This window comes from Leuresthes tenuis, unplaced genomic scaffold (genome assembly GCF_036924035.1).
Source record: "Leuresthes tenuis unplaced genomic scaffold, fLeuTen1.0.hap1 SCAF_1, whole genome shotgun sequence".
NCBI classification, from domain to species: domain Eukaryota; kingdom Metazoa; phylum Chordata; class Actinopteri; order Atheriniformes; family Atherinopsidae; genus Leuresthes; species Leuresthes tenuis.
The window spans coordinates 309664-330431 of NW_027325355.1; the positions used below are offsets into that span (position 1 = coordinate 309664).

At 46.9% G+C, this 20768-nt stretch overlaps 51 pseudogenes; all 51 read left to right on the forward strand.

Annotated features, from left to right (window-relative positions):
* The first annotated feature begins 59 nt into the window (after positions 1-59).
* LOC140294324 (5S ribosomal RNA) lies at positions 60-178 on the forward strand (annotated as a pseudogene).
* Positions 179-447: 269 nt separating this feature from the next.
* Positions 448-566, forward strand: LOC140278616 (5S ribosomal RNA; annotated as a pseudogene).
* Positions 567-835: 269 nt separating this feature from the next.
* On the forward strand, positions 836-954 carry LOC140278622 (5S ribosomal RNA; annotated as a pseudogene).
* A 269-nt stretch (positions 955-1223) lies between these two features.
* LOC140278628 (5S ribosomal RNA) lies at positions 1224-1342 on the forward strand (annotated as a pseudogene).
* Positions 1343-1611: 269 nt separating this feature from the next.
* Positions 1612-1730, forward strand: LOC140300438 (5S ribosomal RNA; annotated as a pseudogene).
* A 269-nt stretch (positions 1731-1999) lies between these two features.
* On the forward strand, positions 2000-2118 carry LOC140299621 (5S ribosomal RNA; annotated as a pseudogene).
* Positions 2119-2387: 269 nt separating this feature from the next.
* LOC140288439 (5S ribosomal RNA) lies at positions 2388-2506 on the forward strand (annotated as a pseudogene).
* A 269-nt stretch (positions 2507-2775) lies between these two features.
* On the forward strand, positions 2776-2894 carry LOC140313241 (5S ribosomal RNA; annotated as a pseudogene).
* Positions 2895-3163: 269 nt separating this feature from the next.
* On the forward strand, positions 3164-3281 carry LOC140296968 (5S ribosomal RNA; annotated as a pseudogene).
* A 272-nt stretch (positions 3282-3553) lies between these two features.
* On the forward strand, positions 3554-3672 carry LOC140279198 (5S ribosomal RNA; annotated as a pseudogene).
* A 269-nt stretch (positions 3673-3941) lies between these two features.
* On the forward strand, positions 3942-4060 carry LOC140291218 (5S ribosomal RNA; annotated as a pseudogene).
* A 269-nt stretch (positions 4061-4329) lies between these two features.
* On the forward strand, positions 4330-4448 carry LOC140268985 (5S ribosomal RNA; annotated as a pseudogene).
* A 269-nt stretch (positions 4449-4717) lies between these two features.
* LOC140305858 (5S ribosomal RNA) lies at positions 4718-4836 on the forward strand (annotated as a pseudogene).
* A 269-nt stretch (positions 4837-5105) lies between these two features.
* On the forward strand, positions 5106-5224 carry LOC140288440 (5S ribosomal RNA; annotated as a pseudogene).
* A 269-nt stretch (positions 5225-5493) lies between these two features.
* Positions 5494-5612, forward strand: LOC140290343 (5S ribosomal RNA; annotated as a pseudogene).
* Positions 5613-5881: 269 nt separating this feature from the next.
* On the forward strand, positions 5882-6000 carry LOC140273192 (5S ribosomal RNA; annotated as a pseudogene).
* Positions 6001-6269: 269 nt separating this feature from the next.
* LOC140293352 (5S ribosomal RNA) lies at positions 6270-6387 on the forward strand (annotated as a pseudogene).
* Positions 6388-6656: 269 nt separating this feature from the next.
* On the forward strand, positions 6657-6774 carry LOC140292763 (5S ribosomal RNA; annotated as a pseudogene).
* A 269-nt stretch (positions 6775-7043) lies between these two features.
* LOC140270553 (5S ribosomal RNA) lies at positions 7044-7167 on the forward strand (annotated as a pseudogene).
* A 269-nt stretch (positions 7168-7436) lies between these two features.
* Positions 7437-7555, forward strand: LOC140294315 (5S ribosomal RNA; annotated as a pseudogene).
* Positions 7556-8202: 647 nt separating this feature from the next.
* On the forward strand, positions 8203-8321 carry LOC140318143 (5S ribosomal RNA; annotated as a pseudogene).
* Positions 8322-8590: 269 nt separating this feature from the next.
* LOC140294892 (5S ribosomal RNA) lies at positions 8591-8709 on the forward strand (annotated as a pseudogene).
* A 269-nt stretch (positions 8710-8978) lies between these two features.
* LOC140295470 (5S ribosomal RNA) lies at positions 8979-9097 on the forward strand (annotated as a pseudogene).
* Positions 9098-9366: 269 nt separating this feature from the next.
* On the forward strand, positions 9367-9485 carry LOC140300950 (5S ribosomal RNA; annotated as a pseudogene).
* Positions 9486-9757: 272 nt separating this feature from the next.
* On the forward strand, positions 9758-9876 carry LOC140292480 (5S ribosomal RNA; annotated as a pseudogene).
* A 269-nt stretch (positions 9877-10145) lies between these two features.
* LOC140303896 (5S ribosomal RNA) lies at positions 10146-10264 on the forward strand (annotated as a pseudogene).
* Positions 10265-10533: 269 nt separating this feature from the next.
* On the forward strand, positions 10534-10652 carry LOC140314842 (5S ribosomal RNA; annotated as a pseudogene).
* A 269-nt stretch (positions 10653-10921) lies between these two features.
* LOC140287534 (5S ribosomal RNA) lies at positions 10922-11040 on the forward strand (annotated as a pseudogene).
* Positions 11041-11309: 269 nt separating this feature from the next.
* On the forward strand, positions 11310-11428 carry LOC140296336 (5S ribosomal RNA; annotated as a pseudogene).
* Positions 11429-11697: 269 nt separating this feature from the next.
* LOC140292481 (5S ribosomal RNA) lies at positions 11698-11816 on the forward strand (annotated as a pseudogene).
* A 269-nt stretch (positions 11817-12085) lies between these two features.
* On the forward strand, positions 12086-12204 carry LOC140314853 (5S ribosomal RNA; annotated as a pseudogene).
* A 269-nt stretch (positions 12205-12473) lies between these two features.
* LOC140291744 (5S ribosomal RNA) lies at positions 12474-12592 on the forward strand (annotated as a pseudogene).
* Positions 12593-13248: 656 nt separating this feature from the next.
* Positions 13249-13367, forward strand: LOC140293853 (5S ribosomal RNA; annotated as a pseudogene).
* Positions 13368-13636: 269 nt separating this feature from the next.
* LOC140292483 (5S ribosomal RNA) lies at positions 13637-13755 on the forward strand (annotated as a pseudogene).
* Positions 13756-14024: 269 nt separating this feature from the next.
* On the forward strand, positions 14025-14143 carry LOC140300129 (5S ribosomal RNA; annotated as a pseudogene).
* A 269-nt stretch (positions 14144-14412) lies between these two features.
* Positions 14413-14531, forward strand: LOC140283105 (5S ribosomal RNA; annotated as a pseudogene).
* Positions 14532-14800: 269 nt separating this feature from the next.
* Positions 14801-14919, forward strand: LOC140289091 (5S ribosomal RNA; annotated as a pseudogene).
* A 269-nt stretch (positions 14920-15188) lies between these two features.
* Positions 15189-15306, forward strand: LOC140293354 (5S ribosomal RNA; annotated as a pseudogene).
* A 269-nt stretch (positions 15307-15575) lies between these two features.
* LOC140293355 (5S ribosomal RNA) lies at positions 15576-15693 on the forward strand (annotated as a pseudogene).
* A 269-nt stretch (positions 15694-15962) lies between these two features.
* On the forward strand, positions 15963-16080 carry LOC140292764 (5S ribosomal RNA; annotated as a pseudogene).
* A 269-nt stretch (positions 16081-16349) lies between these two features.
* On the forward strand, positions 16350-16473 carry LOC140270558 (5S ribosomal RNA; annotated as a pseudogene).
* Positions 16474-16742: 269 nt separating this feature from the next.
* On the forward strand, positions 16743-16861 carry LOC140294316 (5S ribosomal RNA; annotated as a pseudogene).
* Positions 16862-17508: 647 nt separating this feature from the next.
* On the forward strand, positions 17509-17627 carry LOC140288876 (5S ribosomal RNA; annotated as a pseudogene).
* A 269-nt stretch (positions 17628-17896) lies between these two features.
* LOC140318149 (5S ribosomal RNA) lies at positions 17897-18015 on the forward strand (annotated as a pseudogene).
* Positions 18016-18284: 269 nt separating this feature from the next.
* On the forward strand, positions 18285-18403 carry LOC140294893 (5S ribosomal RNA; annotated as a pseudogene).
* Positions 18404-18672: 269 nt separating this feature from the next.
* Positions 18673-18791, forward strand: LOC140295472 (5S ribosomal RNA; annotated as a pseudogene).
* A 269-nt stretch (positions 18792-19060) lies between these two features.
* LOC140300951 (5S ribosomal RNA) lies at positions 19061-19179 on the forward strand (annotated as a pseudogene).
* Positions 19180-19451: 272 nt separating this feature from the next.
* Positions 19452-19570, forward strand: LOC140292484 (5S ribosomal RNA; annotated as a pseudogene).
* A 269-nt stretch (positions 19571-19839) lies between these two features.
* On the forward strand, positions 19840-19958 carry LOC140303900 (5S ribosomal RNA; annotated as a pseudogene).
* A 269-nt stretch (positions 19959-20227) lies between these two features.
* LOC140314864 (5S ribosomal RNA) lies at positions 20228-20346 on the forward strand (annotated as a pseudogene).
* Positions 20347-20615: 269 nt separating this feature from the next.
* Positions 20616-20734, forward strand: LOC140287545 (5S ribosomal RNA; annotated as a pseudogene).
* Positions 20735-20768: the final 34 nt, after the last annotated feature.

Here is a 20768-nt window from a genome sequence, read left to right on the forward strand (position 1 = left end):
CATAGAGGAACCGTATGCTTCCAGTACCTATATAATGCACATTTGTCAGAGACATTGTTGCTTACGGCCACACCACCCTGAACATGCCCGACCTCGTATAATCTCGGAAGCCAAGCAGGGTTGAGCCTGCTTAGTGCTTGGATGGGAGACTGCTTGGGAATACCAGGTGCTGTAAGCTTCTTCTCTTCTCTCTACCACCTGCATGTCTTTTGTTGCAACGTCTGATCACCCTGTGACACATGAGGAAGTTGGTCATCTTCAGCTGCTGCTGCTTTGTTGGCAGACACAAAGTGATCTGAGAGTCTCAGTTTCAGCTACAGAGAATAATCACGTCAGGGAAGAAGATGTGCCCACTACAAGTCAGCCTTTCTCTGCAATTATCTGGTTACATAGAAGAAGTGTATGATTCCAGTACCTATATAATGCACATTTGTCACAGCTATTGCTGCTTACGGCCGCACCACCCTGAATATGCCTGACCTCGTCTGATCTTGGAAGAAAAGCAGGGTTGGGCCTGGTTAGTACTTGGATGGTGGACTATCTGGGAATACCAGGTGCTGTAAGCTTCTTCTCTTCTCTCTACCACCTGCATGTCTTTTGTTGCAACGTCTGATCACCCTGTGACACATGAGGAAGTTGGTCATCTTCAGCTGCTGCTGCTTTGTTGGCAGACACAAAGTGATCTGAGAGTCTCAGTTTCAGCTACAGAGAATAATCACGTCAGGGAAGAAGATGTGCCCACTACAAGTCAGCCTTTCTCTGCAATTATCTGGTTACATAGAAGAAGTGTATGATTCCAGTACCTATATAATGCACATTTGTCACAGCTATTGTTGCTTACGGCCGCACCACCCTGAATATGCCTGACCTCGTCTGATCTTGGAAGAAAAGCAGGGTTGGGCCTGGTTAGTACTTGGATGGTGGACTATCTGGGAATACCAGGTGCTGTAAGCTTCTTCTCTTCTCTCTACCACCTGCATGTCTTTTGTTGCAACGTCTGATCACCCTGTGACACATGAGGAAGTTGGTCATCTTCAGCTGCTGCTGCTTTGTTGGCAGACACAAAGTGATCTGAGAGTCTCAGTTTCAGCTACAGAGAATAATCACGTCAGGGAAGAAGATGTGCCCACTACAAGTCAGCCTTTCTCTGCAATTATCTGGTTACATAGAAGAAGTGTATGATTCCAGTACCTATATAATGCACATTTGTCACAGCTATTGTTGCTTACGGCCGCACCACCCTGAATATGCCTGACCTCGTCTGATCTTGGAAGAAAAGCAGGGTTGGGCCTGGTTAGTACTTGGATGGTGGACTATCTGGGAATACCAGGTGCTGTAAGCTGATTCTCTTCTCTCTACCACCTCCATGTCTTTTGTTGCAACGTCTGATCACCCTGTGACACATGAGGAAGTTGGTCATCTTCAGCTGCTGCTGCTTTGTTGGCAGACACAAAGTGATCTGAGAGTCTCAGTTTCAGCTGCAGAGAATAATCACGTCAGGGAAGAAGATGTGCCCACTACACATCAGCCTTTCTCGGAAATGATCTGGTTGCATAGAGGAACCGTATGATTCCAGTACCTATATAATGCACATTTGTCAGAGACATTGTTGCTTACGGCCACACCACCCTGAACATACCCGACCTCGTCTGATCTCGGAAGCCAAGGAGGGTTGGGCGTGGTTAGTACTTGGATGGAAGACCTCTTGGGAATACCAGGTGCTGTAAGCTTTTTCTTTTCTCTCGACCACCTGCATGTCTTTTGTTGCAACGTCTGATCACCCTGTGACACATGAGGAAGGTGGTCATCTTCAGCTTCTGCTGCTTTGTTGGCAGACACGAAGTGATCTGAGAGTCTCAGTTTCAGCTGCAGAGAATGATCACATGAGGGAAGAAGATGAACCCACTACAAGTCAGCCTTTCTGGGCAATTATCTGGTTACATAGAGGAACCGTATGATTCCAGTACCTATATAATGCACATTTGTCACAGACATTGTTGCTTACGGCCACACCACCCTGAACATGCCCGACCTCGTCTGATCTCGGTAGCCAAGGAGGGTTGGGCCTGGTTAGTACTTGGATGGGAGACCACTTGGGAATACCAGGAGCTGTAAGCTTTTTGTCTTCTCTCGACCACCTGCATGTCTTTTGTTGCAACGTCTGATCACCCTGTGACACATGAGGAAGTTGGTCATCTTCAGCTGCTGCTGCTTTGTTGGCAGACACGAAGTGATCTGAGAGTCTCAGTTTCAGCTGCAGAGAATGATCACATCAGGGAAGAAGATGTGCCCATAACAAGTCAGCCTTTCTCTGCAATTATCTGGTTACATAGAGGAATTGTATGATTCCAGTACCTATATAATGCACATTTGTCACAGAAATTGTTCCTTACGGCCACACCACCCTGAATAAGCCCGACCTCGTCTGATCTCGGAAGCCAAGGAGGGTTGGGCCTGGTTAGTACTTTAATGGGAGACTGCTTGGGAATACCAGGTGCTGTAAGCGTTTTCTCTTCTCTCTACAACCTGCATGTCTTTTCTTGCAACGTCTGATCACCCTGTGACACATGAGGAAGTTGGCCATCTTCAGCTGCTGCTGCTTTGTTGGAAGACACGAAGTGATCTGAGAGTCTCAGTTTCAACTGAAGAGAATAATCACGTCAGGGAAGAAGATGTGCCCACTACACATCAGCCTTTCTCAGCAATTATCTGGTTACATAGAGGAACCGTATGATTCCTGTACTTATATAATGCACTTTTGTCAGACACATTGTTGCTTACGGCCACACCACCCTGAACATACCCGACCTCGTCTGATCTCGGAAGCCAAGCAGGGTTGAACCTGCTTAGTACTTGGATGGGAGACTGCTTGGGAATACCAGGTGCTGTAAGCGTTTTCTCTTCTCTCTACAACCTGCATGTCTTTTGTTGCAACGTCTGATCACCCTGTGACACATGAGGAAGTTGGTCATCTTCAGCTGCTGCTGCTTTGTTGGCTGACACAAAGTGATCTGAGAGTCTCAGTTTCGGTTGCAGAGAATGATCACATCAGAGAAGATGATTTGCCCGCTACACATCAGCCTTTCTCGGCAATTATCTGGTTGCATAGAGGAACCGTATGATTCCAATACCTATATAATGCACATTTGTCAGAGACATTGTTGCTTACGGCCACACCACCTTGAATAAGCCCGACCTCGTCTGATCTCGGACACCAAGAAGGTTGTACCTGGTTAGTACTTGGATGGGAGACAGCTTGGGAATACCAGGTGCTGTAAGCTTTTTCTCTTCTCTCTACCACCTGCATGTCTTTTGTTGCAACGTCTGATCACCCTGTGACACGTGAAGAAGTTGGTCATCTTCAGCTGCTGCTGCTTTGTTGATAGACACGAGGTGATCTGAGAGTCTCAGTTTCAGCTGAAGAGAATAATCACATCAAGGAGGAAGATGATGTGCCCACTACAAGTCAGCCTTTTTCGGCAATTATCTGGTTACACAGAGGAAGTGTATGATTCCAGTACCTATATAATGCACATTTGTCACCGATATTGTTGCTTACGGCCGCACCACCCTGAATATACCTGACCTCGTCTGATCTTGGAAGAAAAGCAGGGTTGGGCCTCGTTAGTATTTGGATGGGAGACCACTTCGGAATACGAGGTGCTGTAAGCTTTTTCTCTTCTCTGTACCACCTGCATGTCTTTTGTTGCAACGTCTGATCACCCTGTGACACATGAGGAAGTTGGTCATCTTCAGCTTCTGCTGCTTTGTTGGCAGACACAAAGTGATCTGAGAGTCTCAGTTTCAGCTCGAGAGAATAATCACGTCAGGGAAGAAGATGTGCCCACTACTTATCAGCTTTTCTCGGCAATTATCTGGTTACATAGAGGAACTGTATGATTCCAGTACCTATATAATGCACATTTGTCACAGTTATGGTTGCTTACGGCCACACCACCCTGAATATGCCTGACCACGTCTGATCTCGGAAGCCAAGCAGGTTTGGGCCTGGTTAGTACTTGGATGGTAGAATATCTGGGAATACCAGGTGCTGTAAGCTGATTCTCTTCTCTCTACCACCTGCATGTCTTTTGTTGCAACGTCTGATCACCCTGTGACACATGAGGAAGTTGGTCATCTTCAGCTGCTGCTGCTGTGTTGGCAGACACAAAGTGATCTGAGAGTCTCAGTTTCAGCTGCAGAGAATAATCACGTCAGGGCAGAAGATGTGCCCACTACACATCAGCCTTTCTCGGAAATGATCTGGTTGCATAGAGGAACCGTATGATTCCAGTACCTATATAATGCACATTTGTCAGAGACATTGTTGCTTACGGCCACACCACCCTGAACATACCCGACCTTGTCTGATCTCGGAAGCCAAGGAGGGTTGGGCGTGGTTAGTACTTGGATGGAAGACCTCTTGGGAATACCAGGTGCTGTAAGCTTTTTCTCTTCTCTCGACCACCTGCATGTCTTTTGTTGCAACGTCTGATCACCCTGTGACACATGAGGAAGGTGGTCATCTTCAGCTGCTGCTGCTTTGTTGGCAGACACGAAGTGATCTGAGAGTCTCAGTTTCAGCTGCAGAGAATGATCAAATGAGGGAAGAAGATTTGCCCACTACAAGTCAGCCTTTCTCGGCAATTATCTGGTTACATAGAGGAACCGTATGATTCCAGTACCTATATAATGCACATTTGTCACAGACATTGTTGCTTACGGCCACACCACCCTGAACATGCCCGACCTCGTCTGATCTCGGTAGCCAAGGAGGGTTGGGCCTGGTTAGTACTTAAATGGGAGACCGCTTGGGAATACCAGGAGCTGTAAGCTTTTTGTCTTCTCTCGACCACCTGCATGTCTTTTGTTGCAACGTCTGATCACCCTGTGACACATGAGGAAGTTGGTCATCTTCAGCTGCTGCTGCTTTGTTGGCAGACACGAAGTGATCTGAGAGTCTCAGTTTCAGCTGCAGAGAATAATCACATCAGGGAAGAAGATGTGCCCATAACAAGTCAGCCTTTCTCTGCAATTATCTGGTTACATAGAGGAATTGTATGATTCCAGTACCTATATAATGCACATTTGTCACAGAAATTGTTCCTTACGGCCACACCACCCTGAATAAGCCCGACCTCGTCTGATCTCGGAAGCCAAGGAGGGTTGGGCCTGGTTAGTACTTTAATGGGAGACTGCTTGGGAATACCAGGTGCTGTAAGCGTTTTCTCTTCTCTCTACCACCTGCATGTCTTTTGTTGCAACGTCTGATCACCCTGTGACACATGAGGAAGTTGGCCATCTTCAGCTGCTGCTGCTTTGTTGGCAGACACGAAGTGATCTGAGAGTCTCAGTTTCAGTTGCAGAGAATGATCACATCAGAGAAGATGATTTGCCCGCTACACATCAGCCTTTCTCGGCAATTATCTGGTTGCATAGAGGAACCGTATGATTCAAGTACCTATATAATGCACATTTGTCAGAGACATTGTTGCTTACGGCCACACCACCCTGAATAAGCCCGACCTCGTCTGATCTCGGACGCCAAGCAGGGTTGTACCTGGTTAGTACTTGGATGGGAGACAGCTTGGGAATACCAGGTGCTGTAAGCTTTTTCTCTTCTCTCTACCACCTGCATGTCTTTTGTTGCAACGTCTGATCACCCTGTGACACGTGAAGAAGTTGGTCATCTTCAGCTGCTGCTGCTTTGTTGGAAGACACGAAGTGAACTGAGAATCTCAGTTTCAGCTGAAGAGAATAATCACGTCAGGGAAGAAGATGTGCCCACTACACATCAGCCTTTCTCATCAATTATCTGGTTACATAGAGGAACCGTATGATTCCTGTACTTATATAATGCACATTTGTCACAGACATTGTTACTTACGGCCACACCACCCTGAATTTGCCTGACCTCGTCTGATCTCGGAAGCCAAGCATTGTTGGGCCTGGTTAGTACTTGGGTGGGAGACCGCTTGGGAATACCAGGTGCTGTAAGCTTTTTATCTTCTCTCTACCACCTGCATGTCTTTTGTTGCAACATCTGATCACCCTGTGACACATGAGGAAGTTTGTCATCTTCAGCTTCTGCTGCTTTGTTGGCAGACACGAAGTGATCTGAGAGTCTCATTTTCAACTGAAGAGAATAATAACGTCAGGGAAGAAGATGTGCCCCCTACACATCAGCCTTTCTCGGCAATTATCTGGTTACATAGAGGAACTGTATGATTCCAGTACCTATATAATGCACATTTGTCACAGACATTGTTGCTTACGGCCACACCACCCTCAATATGCCTGACCTCGTCTGATCTCGGAAGCCAAGCACGGTTGGCCTGGTTAGTACTTGGGTGGGAGACTGCTTGGGAATACCAGGTGCTGTAAGCTTTATCTCTTCTCTGGACCACCTGAATGTCTTTTGTTGCAACGTCTGATCACCCTGTGACACATGAGGAAGTTGGTCATCTTCAGCTTCTGCTGCTTTGTTTGCAGACACGAAGTGATCTGAGAGTCTCAGTTTCAGCTGCAGAGAATAATCACGTCAGGGAAGAAGATGTGCCCACTACACATAAGCCTTTCTCGGCAATTATCTGGTTACATAGAGGAACCGTATGATTCCAGTACCTATATAATGCACATTTGTCACAGACATTGTCGCTTACGGCAACACCACCCTGAACATGCCTGACCTTGTCTGATCTCGGAAGCCAAGCACGGTTGGCCTGGTTAGTACTTGGGTGGGAGACCACTTGGGAATACCAGGTGCTGTAAGCTTTATCTCTTCTCTGGACCACCTGAATGTCTTTTGTTGCAACGTCTGATCACCCTGTGACACATGAGGAAGTTGGTCATCTTCAGCTTCTGCTGCTTTTTTGGCAGACACGAAGTGATCTGAGAGTCTCAGTTTCAGCTGCAGAGAATAATCACGTCAGGGAAGAAGATGTGCCCACTACACATAAGCCTTTCTCTGCAATTATCTGGTTACATAGAGGAACCGTATGATTCCAGTACCTATATAATGCACATTTGTCACAGAGATTGTCGCTTACGGCCACACCACCCTGAATATAATATGCCCGACCTCGTCCGATCTCGGAAGCCAAGCGGGGTTGTGCCTGGTTAGTACTTGGGTGGGAGACTGCTTGGGAATACCAGGTGCTGTAAGCTTTTTCTCTTCTCTCTACCACCTGCATGTCTTTTGTTGCAACGTCTGATCACCCTGTGACACATGAGGAAGTTGGTCATCTTCAGCTGCTGCTGCTTTGTTGGCAGACACAAAGTGATCTGAGAGTCTCAGTTTCAGCTGGAGAGAATAATCACATCAGGGAAGAAGATATGCCCACTACACATCAGCCTTTCTCGGCAATTATCTGGTTACATAGAGGAACTGTATGATTCCAGTACCAATATAATGCACATTTGTCACAGACTTTGTTGCTTACGGCCACACCACCCTCAACATATCCGACCTTGTCCGATCTCGGAAGCCAAGCACGGATGGGCCTGGTTAGTACTAACATGGGAGACTGCTTTGGAATACCAGGTGCTGTAAGCTTTTTCTCTTCTCTCTACCACCTGCATGTCTTTTGTTGCAACGTCTGATCACCCTGTGACACATGAGGAAGTTGGTCATCTTCAGCTGCTGCTGCTTTGTTGGCAGACACAAAGTGATCTGAGAGTCTCAGTTTCAGCTGCAGAGAATAATCACATCAGGGAAGAAGATGTGCCCACTACAAGTCAGCCTTTCTCGGCAATTATCTGGTTACATAGAGGAAGTGTATGATTCCAGTACTTATATAAGGCACATTTGTCACATATATTGTTGCTTACAGCCACACCACCCTGAATAAGCACGATCTCGGAAGCCAAGCAGGTTTGGGCCTGGTTAGTACTTGGAAGGTAGACTGCCTGGGAATACCAGGTGCTTTAAGCTTTTTCTCTTCTCTCTACCACCTGCATGTCTTTTGTTGCAACGTCTGATCACCCTGTGACACATGAGGAAGTTGGTCATCTTCAGCTGCTGCTGCTTTGTTGGCAGACACGAAGTGATCTGAGAGTCTCAGTTTCAGCTGCAGAGAATAATCACGTCAGGGAAGAAGATGTGCCCATAACAAGTCAGCCTTTCTCTGCAATTATCTGGTTACATAGAGGAATTGTATGATTCCAGTACCTATATAATGCACATTTGTCACAGAAATTGTTCCTTACGGCCATACCACCCTGAATAAGCCCGACCTCGTCTGATCTCGGAAGCCAAGGAGGGTTGGGCCTGGTTAGTACTTTAATGGGAGACTGCTTGGGAATACCAGGTGCTGTAAGCATTTTCTCTTCTCTCTACAACCTGCATGTCTTTTGTTGCAACGTCTGATCACCCTGTGACACATGAGAAAGTTGGCCATCTTCAGCTGCTGCTGCTTTGTTGGAAGACACGAAGTGATCTGAGAGTCTCAGTTTCAGCTGAAGAGAATAATCACGTCAGGGAAGAAGATGTGCCCACTACACATCAGCCTTTCTCAGCAATTATCTGGTTACATAGAGGAACCGTATGATTCCTGTACTTATATAATGCACATTTGTCAGACACATTGTTTCTTACGGCCACACTACCCTGAACATGCCCGACCTTGTCTGATCTCGGAAGCCAAGCAGGGTTGAGCCTGCTTAGTACTTGGATGGGAGACAGCTTGGGAATACCAGGTGCTGTAAGCTTTTTCTCTTCTCTCTACCACCTGCATGTCTTTTGTTGCAACGTCTGATCACCCTGTGACACGTGAAGAAGTTGGTCATCTTCAGCTGCTGCTGCTTTGTTGGCAGACACGAAGTGATCTGAGAGTCTCAGTTTCAGCTGGAGAGAATAATCACATCAGGGAAGAAGATATGCCCACTACACATCAGCCTTTCTCGGCAATTATCTGGTTACATAGAGGAACTGTATGATTCCAGTACCAATATAATGCACATTTGTCACAGACTTTGTTGCTTACGGCCACACCACCCTCAACATATCCGACCTTGTCCGATCACGGAAGCCAAGCACGGTTGGGCCTGGTTAGTACTTAGATGGGAGACTGCTTTGGAATACCAGGTGCTGTAAGCTTTTTCTCTTCTCTCTACCACCTGCATGTCTTTTGTTGCAACGTCTGATCACCCTGTGACACATGAGGAAGTTGGTCATCTTCAGCTTCTGCTGCTTTGTTGGCAGACACAAAGTGATCTGAGAGTCTCATTTTCAGCTGGAGAGAATTATCACGTCAGGGAACAAGATGTGCCCACTACACATCAGCCTTTCTCGGCAATTATCTGGTTACATAGAGGAACCGTATGACTCCATTACCTATATAATGCACATTTGTCACAGAAATTGTCGCTTACGGCCACACCACCCTGAATATGCCCGACCTCGTCTGATCTCGGAAGCAAAGCAGGGTTGGGGCTGGTTAGTACTTGGATGGGAGACCGCTTGGGAATACGAGGTGCTGTAAGCTTCTTCTCTTCTCTCTACCACCTGCATGTCTTTTGTTGCAACGTCTGATCACCCTGTGACACATGAGGAAGTTGGTCATCTTCAGTTACTGCTGCTGCTTTGTTGGCAGACACAAAGTGATCTGAGAGTCTCAGTTTCAGTTGCAGAGAATGATCACATCAGAGAAGATGATTTGCGCGCTACACATCAGCCTTTCTCAGCAATTATCTGGTTGCATAGAGGAACCGTATGATTCCAGTACCTATATAATGCACATTTGTCAGAGACATTGTTGCTTACGGCCACACCACCCTGAATAAGCCCGACCTCGTCTGATCTCGGACGCCAAACAGGGTTGTACCTGGTTAGTACTTGGATGGGAGACAGCTTGGGAACACCAGGTGCTGTAAGCTTTTTCTCTTCTCTCTACCACCTGCATGTCTTTTGTTGCAACGTCTGATCACCCTGTGACACATGAGGAAGTTGGTCATCTTCAGCTGCTGCTGCTTTGTTGGCAGACACAAAGTGATCTGAGAGTCTCAGTTTCAGCTCGAGAGAATAATCACGTCAGGGAAGAAGATGTGCCCACTACTTATCAGCTTTTCTCGGCAATTATCTGGTTACATAGAGGAACCGTATGATTCCAGTACCTATATAATGCACATTTGTCAGAGACATTGTTGCTTACGGCCACACCACCCTGAACATGCCCGACCTCGTCTGATCTCGGACGCCAAACAGGGTTGTACCTGGTTAGTACTTGGATGGGAGACCTCTTGGGAACACCAGGTGCTGTAAGCTTTTTCTCTTCTCTCTACCACCTGCATGTCTTTTGTTGCAACGTCTGATCACCCTGTGACACATGAGGAAGTTGGTCATCTTCAGCTGCTGCTGCTTTGTTGGTAGACACGAAGTGATCTGAGAGTCTCAGTTTCAGCTGCAGAGAATAATCACATGAGGGAAGAAGATTTGCCCACTACAAGTCAGCCTTTCTCGGCAATTATCTGGTTACATAGAGGAACCGTATGATTCCAGTACCTATATAATGCACATTTGTCACAGACATTGTTGCTTACGGCCACACCACCCTGAACATGCCCGACCTCGTCTGATCTCGGTAGCCAAGGAGGGTTGGGCCTGGTTAGTACTTTAATGGGAGACTGCTTGGGAATACCAGGTGCTGTAAGCGTTTTCTCTTCTCTCTACAACCTGCATGTCTTTTGTTGCAACGTCTGATCACCCTGTGACACACGAGGAAGTTGGCCATCTTCAGCTGCTGCTGCTTTGTTGGAAGACACGAAGTGATCTGAGAGTCTCAGTTTCAACTGAAGAGAATAATGACGTCAGGGAAGAAGATGTGCCGACTACACATCAGCCTTTCTCAGCAATTATCTGGTTACATAGAGGAACCGTATGATTCCTGTAGTTATATAATGCACATTTGTCAGACACATTGTTGCTTACGGCCACACCACCCTGAACATGCCCGACCTCGTCTGATCTCGGAAGCCAAGCAGGGTTGAGCCTCCTTAGTACTTGGATGGAAGACCTCTTGGGAATACCAGGTGCTGTAAGCTTTTTCTCTTCTCTCGACCACCTGCATGTCTTTTGTTGCAACGTCTGATCACCCTGTGACACATGAGGAAGTTGGTCATCTTCAGCTGCTGCTGCTTTGTTGGCTGACACAAAGTGATCTGAGAGTCTCAGTTTCAGTTGCAGAGAATGATCACATCAGAGAAGATGATTTGCCCGCTACACATCAGCCTTTCTCGGCAATTATCTGGTTGCATAGAGGAACCGTATGATTCCAGTACCTATATAATGCACATTTGTCACAGTTATGGTTGCTTACGGCCACACCACCCTGAATATGCCCAACCTCATCTGATCTCAGAAGCCAAGGAGGTTTGGGCCTGGTTAGTACTTGGATGGTAGACATTCTGGGAATACCAGGTGCTGTAAGCTTTTTCTCTTCTCTCTACCACCTGCATGTCTTTTGTTGCAACGTCTGATCACCCTGTGACACATGAGGAAGTTGGTCATCTTCAGCTGCTGCTGCTTTGTTGGCTGACACAAAGTGATCTGAGAGTCTCAGTTTCAGTTGCAGAGAATGATCACATCAGAGAAGATGATTTGCCCGCTACACATCAGCCTTTCTCGGCAATTATCTGGTTGCATAGAGGAACCGTATGATTCCAGTACCTATATAATGCACATTTGTCAGAGACATTGTTGCTTACGGCCACACCACCCTGAATAAGCCCGACCTCGTCTGATCTCGGACGCCAAACAGGGTTGTACCTGGTTAGTACTTGGATGGGAGACAGCTTGGGAACACCAGGTGCTGTAAGCTTTTTCTCTTCTCTCAACCACCTGCATGTCTTTTGTTGCAACGTCTGATCACCCTGTGACACATGAGGAAGTTGGTCATCTTCAGCTTCTGCTGCTTTGTTGGCAGACACGAAGTGATCTGAGAGTCTCAGTTTCAGCTGCAGAGAATGATCACATGAGGGAAGAAGATGTGCCCACTACAAGTCAGCCTTTCTCGGCAATTATCTGGTTACATAGAGGAACCGTATGATTCCAGTACCTATATAATGCACATTTGTCACAGACATTGTTGCTTACGGCCACACCACCCTGAACATGCCCGACCTCGTCTGATCTCGGTAGCCAAGGAGGGTTGGGCCTGGTTAGTACTTTAATGGGAGACTGCTTGGGAATACCAGGTGCTGTAAGCGTTTTCTCTTCTCTCTACAACCTGCATGTCTTTTGTTGCAACGTCTGATCACCCTGTGACACACGAGGAAGTTGGCCATCTTCAGCTGCTGCTGCTTTGTTGGAAGACACGAAGTGATCTGAGAGTCTCAGTTTCAACTGAAGAGAATAATCACGTCAGGGAAGAAGATGTGCCGACTACACATCAGCCTTTCTCAGCAATTATCTGGTTACATAGAGGAACCGTATGATTCCTGTAGTTATATAATGCACATTTGTCAGACACATTGTTGCTTACGGCCACACCACCCTGAACATGCCCGACCTCGTCTGATCTCGGAAGCCAAGCAGGGTTGAGCCTCCTTAGTACTTGGATGGGAGACTGCTTGAGAATACCAGGTGCTGTAAGCGTTTTCTCTTCTCTCTACAACCTGCATGTCTTTTGTTGCAACGTCTGATCACCCTGTGACACATGAGGAAGTTGGTCATATTCAGCTGCTGCTGCTTTGTTGGCTGACACAAAGTGATCTGAGAGTCTCAGTTTCAGTTGCAGAGAATGATCACATCAGAGAAGATGATTTGCCCGCTACACATCAGCCTTTCTCGGCAATTATCTGGTTGCATAGAGGAACCGTATGATTCCAGTACCTATATAATGCACATTTGTCAGAGACATTGTTGCTTACGGCCACACCACCCTGAATAAGCCCGACCTCGCCTGATCTCGGACACCAAGAAGGTTGTACCTGGTTAGTACTTGGATGGGAGACATCTTGGGAATACCAGGTGCTGTAAGCTTTTTCTCTTCTCTCTACCACCTGCATGTCTTTTGTTGCAACGTCTGATCACCCTGTGACACGTGAAGAAGTTGGTCATCTTCAGCTGCTGCTGCTTTGTTGATAGACACGAGGTGATCTGAGAGTCTCAGTTTCAGCTGAAGAGAATAATCACATCAAGGATGAAGATGAACCCACTACAAGTCAGCCTTTTTCGGCAATTATCTGGTTACACAGAGGAACTGTATGATTCCAGTACCTATATAATGCACATTTGTCACAGTTATGGTTGCTTACGGCCACACCACCCTGAATATGCCCAACCTCATCTGATCTCAGAAGCCAAGCAGGTTTGGGCCTGGTTAGTACTTGGGTGGTAGACATTCTGGGAATACCAGGTGCTGTAAGCTTTTTCTCTTCTCTCTACCACCTGCATGTCTTTTGTTGCAACGTCTGATCACCCTGTGACACATGAGGAAGTTGGTCATCTTCAGCTGCTGCTGCTTTGTTGGCTGACACAAAGTGATCTGAGAGTCTCAGTTTCAGTTGCAGAGAATGATCACATCAGAGAAGATGATTTGCCCGCTACACATCAGCCTTTCTCGGCAATTATCTGGTTGCATAGAGGAACCGTATGATTCCAGTACCTATATAATGCACATTTGTCAGAGACATTGTTGCTTACGGCCACACCACCCTGAATAAGCCCGACCTCGTCTGATCTCGGACGCCAAACAGGGTTGTACCTGGTTAGTACTTGGATGGGAGACAGCTTGGGAACACCAGGTGCTGTAAGCTTTTTCTTTTCTCTCTACCACCTGCAAGTCTTTTGTTGCAACGTCTGATCACCCTGTGACACGTGAAGAAGTTGGTCATCTTCAGCTGCTGCTGCTTTGTTGATAGACACGAGGTGATCTGAGAGTCTCATTTTCAGCTGAAGAGAATAATCACATCAAGGAGGAAGATGAACCCACTACAAGTCAGCCTTTTTCGGCAATTATCTGGTTACACAGAGGAAGTGTATGATCCCAGTACCTATATAATGCACACTTGTCACCGATATTGTTGCTTACGGCCACACCACCCTGAATAAGCCCGACCTCGTCTGATCTCGGAAGCCAAGCAGGGTTGGGCCTGGTTAGGACTTGAATGGGAGACCGCTTGGGAATACCAGGTGCTGTAAGCTTTTTCTCTTCTCTATACCACCTGCATGTCTTTTGTTGCAACGTCTGATCACCCTGTTACACATGAGGAAGTTGGTCATCTTCAGCTTCTGCTGCTTTGTTGGCAGACACGAAGTGATCTGAGAGTCTCAGTTTCAGCTGAAGAGAATAATCACATCAGGGAAGAAGATGTGCCCACTACAAGTCAGCCTTTCTCTGCAATTATCTGGTTACATAGAAGAAGTGTATGATTCCAGTACCTATATAATGCACATTTGTCACAGCTATTGTTGCTTACGGCCGCACCACCCTGAATATGCCTGACCTCGTCTGATCTTGGAAGAAAAGCAGGGTTGGGCCTGGTTAGTACTTGGATGGGAGACCACTTCGGAATACCAGGTGATGTAAGCTTCTTCTCTTCTCTCTACCACCTGCATGTCTTTTGTTGCAACGTCTGATCACCCTGTGACACATGAGGAAGTTGGTCATCTTCAGCTTCTGCTGCTTTGTTGGCAGACACGAAGTGATCTGAGAGTCTCAGTTTCAGCTGAAGAGAATGATCACATCAGAGAAGATTATATGCCCGCTACACATCAGCCTTTCTCGGCAATTATCTGGTTGCATAGAGGAACCGTATGCTTCCAGTACCTATATAATGCACATTTGTCAGAGACATTGTTGCTTACGGCCACACCACCCTGAACATGCCCGACCTCGTATGATCTCGGAAGCCAAGCAGGGTTGAGCCTGCTTAGTGCTTGGATGGGAGACTGCTTGGGAATACCAGGTGCTGTAAGCTTCTTCTCTTCTCTCTACCACCTGCATGTCTTTTGTTGCAACGTCTGATCACCCTGTGACACATGAGGAAGTTGGTCATCTTCAGCTGCTGCTGCTTTGTTGGCAGACACAAAGTGATCTGAGAGTCTCAGTTTCAGCTACAGAGAATAATCACGTCAGGGAAGAAGATGTGCCCACTACAAGTCAGCCTTTCTCTGCAATTATCTGGTTACATAGAAGAAGTGTATGATTCCAGTACCTATATAATGCACATTTGTCACCGATATTGTTGCTTACGGCCACACCACCCTCAATATGCCTGACCTCGTCTGATCTCGGAAGCCAAGCACGGTTGGCCTGGTTAGTACTTGGGTGGGAGACTGCTTGGGAATACCAGGTGCTGTAAGCTTTATCTCTTCTCTGGACCACCTGAATGTCTTTTGTTGCAACGTCTGATCACCCTGTGACACATGAGGAAGTTGGTCATCTTCAGCTTCTGCTGCTTTGTTTGCAGACACGAAGTGATCTGAGAGTCTCAGTTTCAGCTGCAGAGAATAATCACGTCAGGGAAGAAGATGTGCCCACTACACATAAGCCTTTCTCGGCAATTATCTGGTTACATAGAGGAACTGTATGATTCCAGTACCTATATAATGCACATTTGTCACAGACATTGTTGCTTACGGCCACACCACCCTCAATATGCCTGACCTCGTCTGATCTCGGAAGCCAAGCACGGTTGGCCTGGTTAGTACTTGGGTGGGAGACTGCTTGGGAATACCAGGTGCTGTAAGCTTTATCTCTTCTCTGGACCACCTGAATGTCTTTTGTTGCAACGTCTGATCACCCTGTGACACATGAGGAAGTTGGTCATCTTCAGCTTCTGCTGCTTTGTTTGCAGACACGAAGTGATCTGAGAGTCTCAGTTTCAGCTGCAGAGAATAATCACGTCAGGGAAGAAGATGTGCCCACTACACATAAGCCTTTCTCGGCAATTATCTGGTTACATAGAGGAACCGTATGATTCCAGTACCTATATAATGCACATTTGTCACAGACATTGTCGCTTACGGCAACACCACCCTGAACATGCCTGACCTTGTCTGATCTCGGAAGCCAAGCACGGTTGGCCTGGTTAGTACTTGGGTGGGAGACCACTTGGGAATACCAGGTGCTGTAAGCTTTATCTCTTCTCTGGACCACCTGAATGTCTTTTGTTGCAACGTCTGATCACCCTGTGACACATGAGGAAGTTGGTCATCTTCAGCTTCTGCTGCTTTTTTGGCAGACACGAAGTGATCTGAGAGTCTCAGTTTCAGCTGCAGAGAATAATCACGTCAGGGAAGAAGATGTGCCCACTACACATAAGCCTTTCTCTGCAATTATCTGGTTACATAGAGGAACCGTATGATTCCAGTACCTATATAATGCACATTTGTCACAGAGATTGTCGCTTACGGCCACACCACCCTGAATATAATATGCCCGACCTCGTCCGATCTCGGAAGCCAAGCGGGGTTGTGCCTGGTTAGTACTTGGGTGGGAGACTGCTTGGGAATACCAGGTGCTGTAAGCTTTTTCTCTTCTCTCTACCACCTGCATGTCTTTTGTTGCAACGTCTGATCACCCTGTGACACATGAGGAAGTTGGTCATCTTCAGCTGCTGCTGCTTTGTTGGCAGACACAAAGTGATCTGAGAGTCTCAGTTTCAGCTGGAGAGAATAATCACATCAGGGAAGAAGATATGCCCACTACACATCAGCCTTTCTCGGCAATTATCTGGTTACATAGAGGAACTGTATGATTCCAGTACCAATATAATGCACATTTGTCACAGACTTTGTTGCTTACGGCCACACCACCCTCAACATATCCGACCTTGTCCGATCTCGGAAGCCAAGCACGGATGGGCCTGGTTAGTACTAACATGGGAGACTGCTTTGGAATACCAGGTGCTGTAAGCTTTTTCTCTTCTCTCTACCACCTGCATGTCTTTTGTTGCAACGTCTGATCACCCTGTGACACATGAGGAAGTTGGTCATCTTCAGCTGCTGCTGCTTTGTTGGCAGACACAAAGTGATCTGAGAGTCTCAGTTTCAGCTGCAGAGAATAATCACATCAGGGAAGAAGATGTGCCCACTACAAGTCAGCCTTTCTCGGCAATTATCTGGTTACATAGAGGAAGTGTATGATTCCAGTACTTATATAAGGCACATTTGTCACATATATTGTTGCTTACAGCCACACCACCCTGAATAAGCACGATCTCGGAAGCCAAGCAGGTTTGGGCCTGGTTAGTACTTGGAAGGTAGACTGCCTGGGAATACCAGGTGCTTTAAGCTTTTTCTCTTCTCTCTACCACCTGCATGTCTTTTGTTGCAACGTCTGATCACCCTGTGACACATGAGGAAGTTGGTCATCTTCAGCTGCTGCTGCTTTGTTGGCAGACACGAAGTGATCTGAGAGTCTCAGTTTCAGCTGCAGAGAATAATCACGTCAGGGAAGAAGATGTGCCCACTACAAGTCAGCTTTTCTCTGCAATTATCTGGTTACATAGAGGAACCGTATGATTCCAGTACCTATATAATGCACATTTGTCACAGACATTGTTGCTTACGGCCACACCACCCTGAACATGCCCGACCTCGTCTTATCTCGGAAGCCAAGGAGGGTTGGGCCTGGTTAGTACTTAAATGGGAGACCGCTTGGGAATACCAGGAGCTGTAAGCTTTTTGTCTTCTCTCGACCACCTGCATGTCTTTTGTTGCAACGTCTGATCCCCCTGTGACACATGAGGAAGTTGGTCATCTTCAGCTGCTGCTGCTTTGTTGGCAGACACGAAGTGATCTGAGAGTCTCAGTTTCAGCTGCAGAGAATAATCACATCAGGGAAGAAGATGTGCCCATAACAAGTCAGCCTTTCTCTGCAATTATCTGGTTACATAGAGGAATTGTATGATTCCAGTACCTATATAATGCACATTTGTCACAGAAATTGTTCCTTACGGCCATACCACCCTGAATAAGCCCGACCTCGTCTGATCTCGGAAGCCAAGGAGGGTTGGGCCTGGTTAGTACTTTAATGGGAGACTGCTTGGGAATACCAGGTGCTGTAAGCATTTTCTCTTCTCTCTACAACCTGCATGTCTTTTGTTGCAACGTCTGATCACCCTGTGACACATGAGAAAGTTGGCCATCTTCAGCTGCTGCTGCTTTGTTGGAAGACACGAAGTGATCTGAGAGTCTCAGTTTCAGCTGAAGAGAATAATCACGTCAGGGAAGAAGATGTGCCCACTACACATCAGCCTTTCTCAGCAATTATCTGGTTACATAGAGGAACCGTATGATTCCTGTACTTATATAATGCACATTTGTCAGACACATTGTTTCTTACGGCCACACTACCCTGAACATGCCCGACCTTGTCTGATCTCGGAAGCCAAGCAGGGTTGAGCCTGCTTAGTACTTGGATGGGAGACAGCTTGGGAATACCAGGTGCTGTAAGCTTTTTCTCTTCTCTCTACCACCTGCATGTCTTTTGTTGCAACGTCTGATCACCCTGTGACACGTGAAGAAGTTGGTCATCTTCAGCTGCTGCTGCTTTGTTGGCAGACACGAAGTGATCTGAGAGTCTCAGTTTCAGCTGGAGAGAATAATCACATCAGGGAAGAAGATATGCCCACTACACATCAGCCTTTCTCGGCAATTATCTGGTTACATAGAGGAACTGTATGATTCCAGTACCAATATAATGCACATTTGTCACAGACTTTGTTGCTTACGGCCACACCACCCTCAACATATCCGACCTTGTCCGATCACGGAAGCCAAGCACGGTTGGGCCTGGTTAGTACTTAGATGGGAGACTGCTTTGGAATACCAGGTGCTGTAAGCTTTTTCTCTTCTCTCTACCACCTGCATGTCTTTTGTTGCAACGTCTGATCACCCTGTGACACATGAGGAAGTTGGTCATCTTCAGCTTCTGCTGCTTTGTTGGCAGACACAAAGTGATCTGAGAGTCTCATTTTCAGCTGGAGAGAATTATCACGTCAGGGAACAAGATGTGCCCACTACACATCAGCCTTTCTCGGCAATTATCTGGTTACATAGAGGAACCGTATGACTCCATTACCTATATAATGCACATTTGTCACAGAAATTGTCGCTTACGGCCACACCACCCTGAATATGCCCGACCTCGTCTGATCTCGGAAGCAAAGCAGGGTTGGGGCTGGTTAGTACTTGGATGGGAGACCGCTTGGGAATACGAGGTGCTGTAAGCTTCTTCTCTTCTCTCTACCACCTGCATGTCTTTTGTTGCAACGTCTGATCACCCTGTGACACATGAGGAAGTTGGTCATCTTCAGTTACTGCTGCTGCTTTGTTGGCAGACACAAAGTGATCTGAGAGTCTCAGTTTCAGTTGCAGAGAATGATCACATCAGAGAAGATGATTTGCGCGCTACACATCAGCCTTTCTCAGCAATTATCTGGTTGCATAGAGGAACCGTATGATTCCAGTACCTATATAATGCACATTTGTCAGAGACATTGTTGCTTACGGCCACACCACCCTGAATAAGCCCGACCTCGTCTGATCTCGGACGCCAAACAGGGTTGTACCTGGTTAGTACTTGGATGGGAGACAGCTTGGGAACACCAGGTGCTGTAAGCTTTTTCTCTTCTCTCTACCACCTGCATGTCTTTTGTTGCAACGTCTGATCACCCTGTGACACATGAGGAAGTTGGTCATCTTCAGCTGCTGCTGCTTTGTTGGCAGACACAAAGTGATCTGAGAGTCTCAGTTTCAGCTCGAGAGAATAATCACGTCAGGGAAGAAGATGTGCCCACTACTTATCAGCTTTTCTCGGCAATTATCTGGTTACATAGAGGAACCGTATGATTCCAGTACCTATATAATGCACATTTGTCAGAGACATTGTTGCTTACGGCCACACCACCCTGAACATGCCCGACCTCGTCTGATCTCGGACGCCAAACAGGGTTGTACCTGGTTAGTACTTGGATGGGAGACCTCTTGGGAACACCAGGTGCTGTAAGCTTTTTCTCTTCTCTCTACCACCTGCATGTCTTTTGTTGCAACGTCTGATCACCCTGTGACACATGAGGAAGTTGGTCATCTTCAGCTGCTGCTGCTTTGTTGGTAGACACGAAGTGATCTGAGAGTCTCAGTTTCAGCTGCAGAGAATAATCACATGAGGGAAGAAGATTTGCCCACTACAAGTCAGCCTTTCTCGGCAATTATCTGGTTACATAGAGGAACCGTATGATTCCAGTACCTATATAATGCACATTTGTCACAGACATTGTTGCTTACGGCCACACCACCCTGAACATGCCCGACCTCGTCTGATCTCGGTAGCCAAGGAGGGTTGGGCCTGGTTAGTACTTTAATGGGAGACTGCTTGGGAATACCAGGTGCTGTAAGCGTTTTCTCTTCTCTCTACAACCTGCATGTCTTTTGTTGCAACGTCTGATCACCCTGTGACACACGAGGAAGTTGGCCATCTTCAGCTGCTGCTGCTTTGTTGGAAGACACGAAGTGATCTGAGAGTCTCAGTTTCAACTGAAGAGAATAATGACGTCAGGGAAGAAGATGTGCCGACTACACATCAGCCTTTCTCAGCAATTATCTGGTTACATAGAGGAACCGTATGATTCCTGTAGTTATATAATGCACATTTGTCAGACACATTGTTGCTTACGGCCACACCACCCTGAACATGCCCGACCTCGTCTGATCTCGGAAGCCAAGCAGGGTTGAGCCTCCTTAGTACTTGGATGGAAGACCTCTTGGGAATACCAGGTGCTGTAAGCTTTTTCTCTTCTCTCGACCACCTGCATGTCTTTTG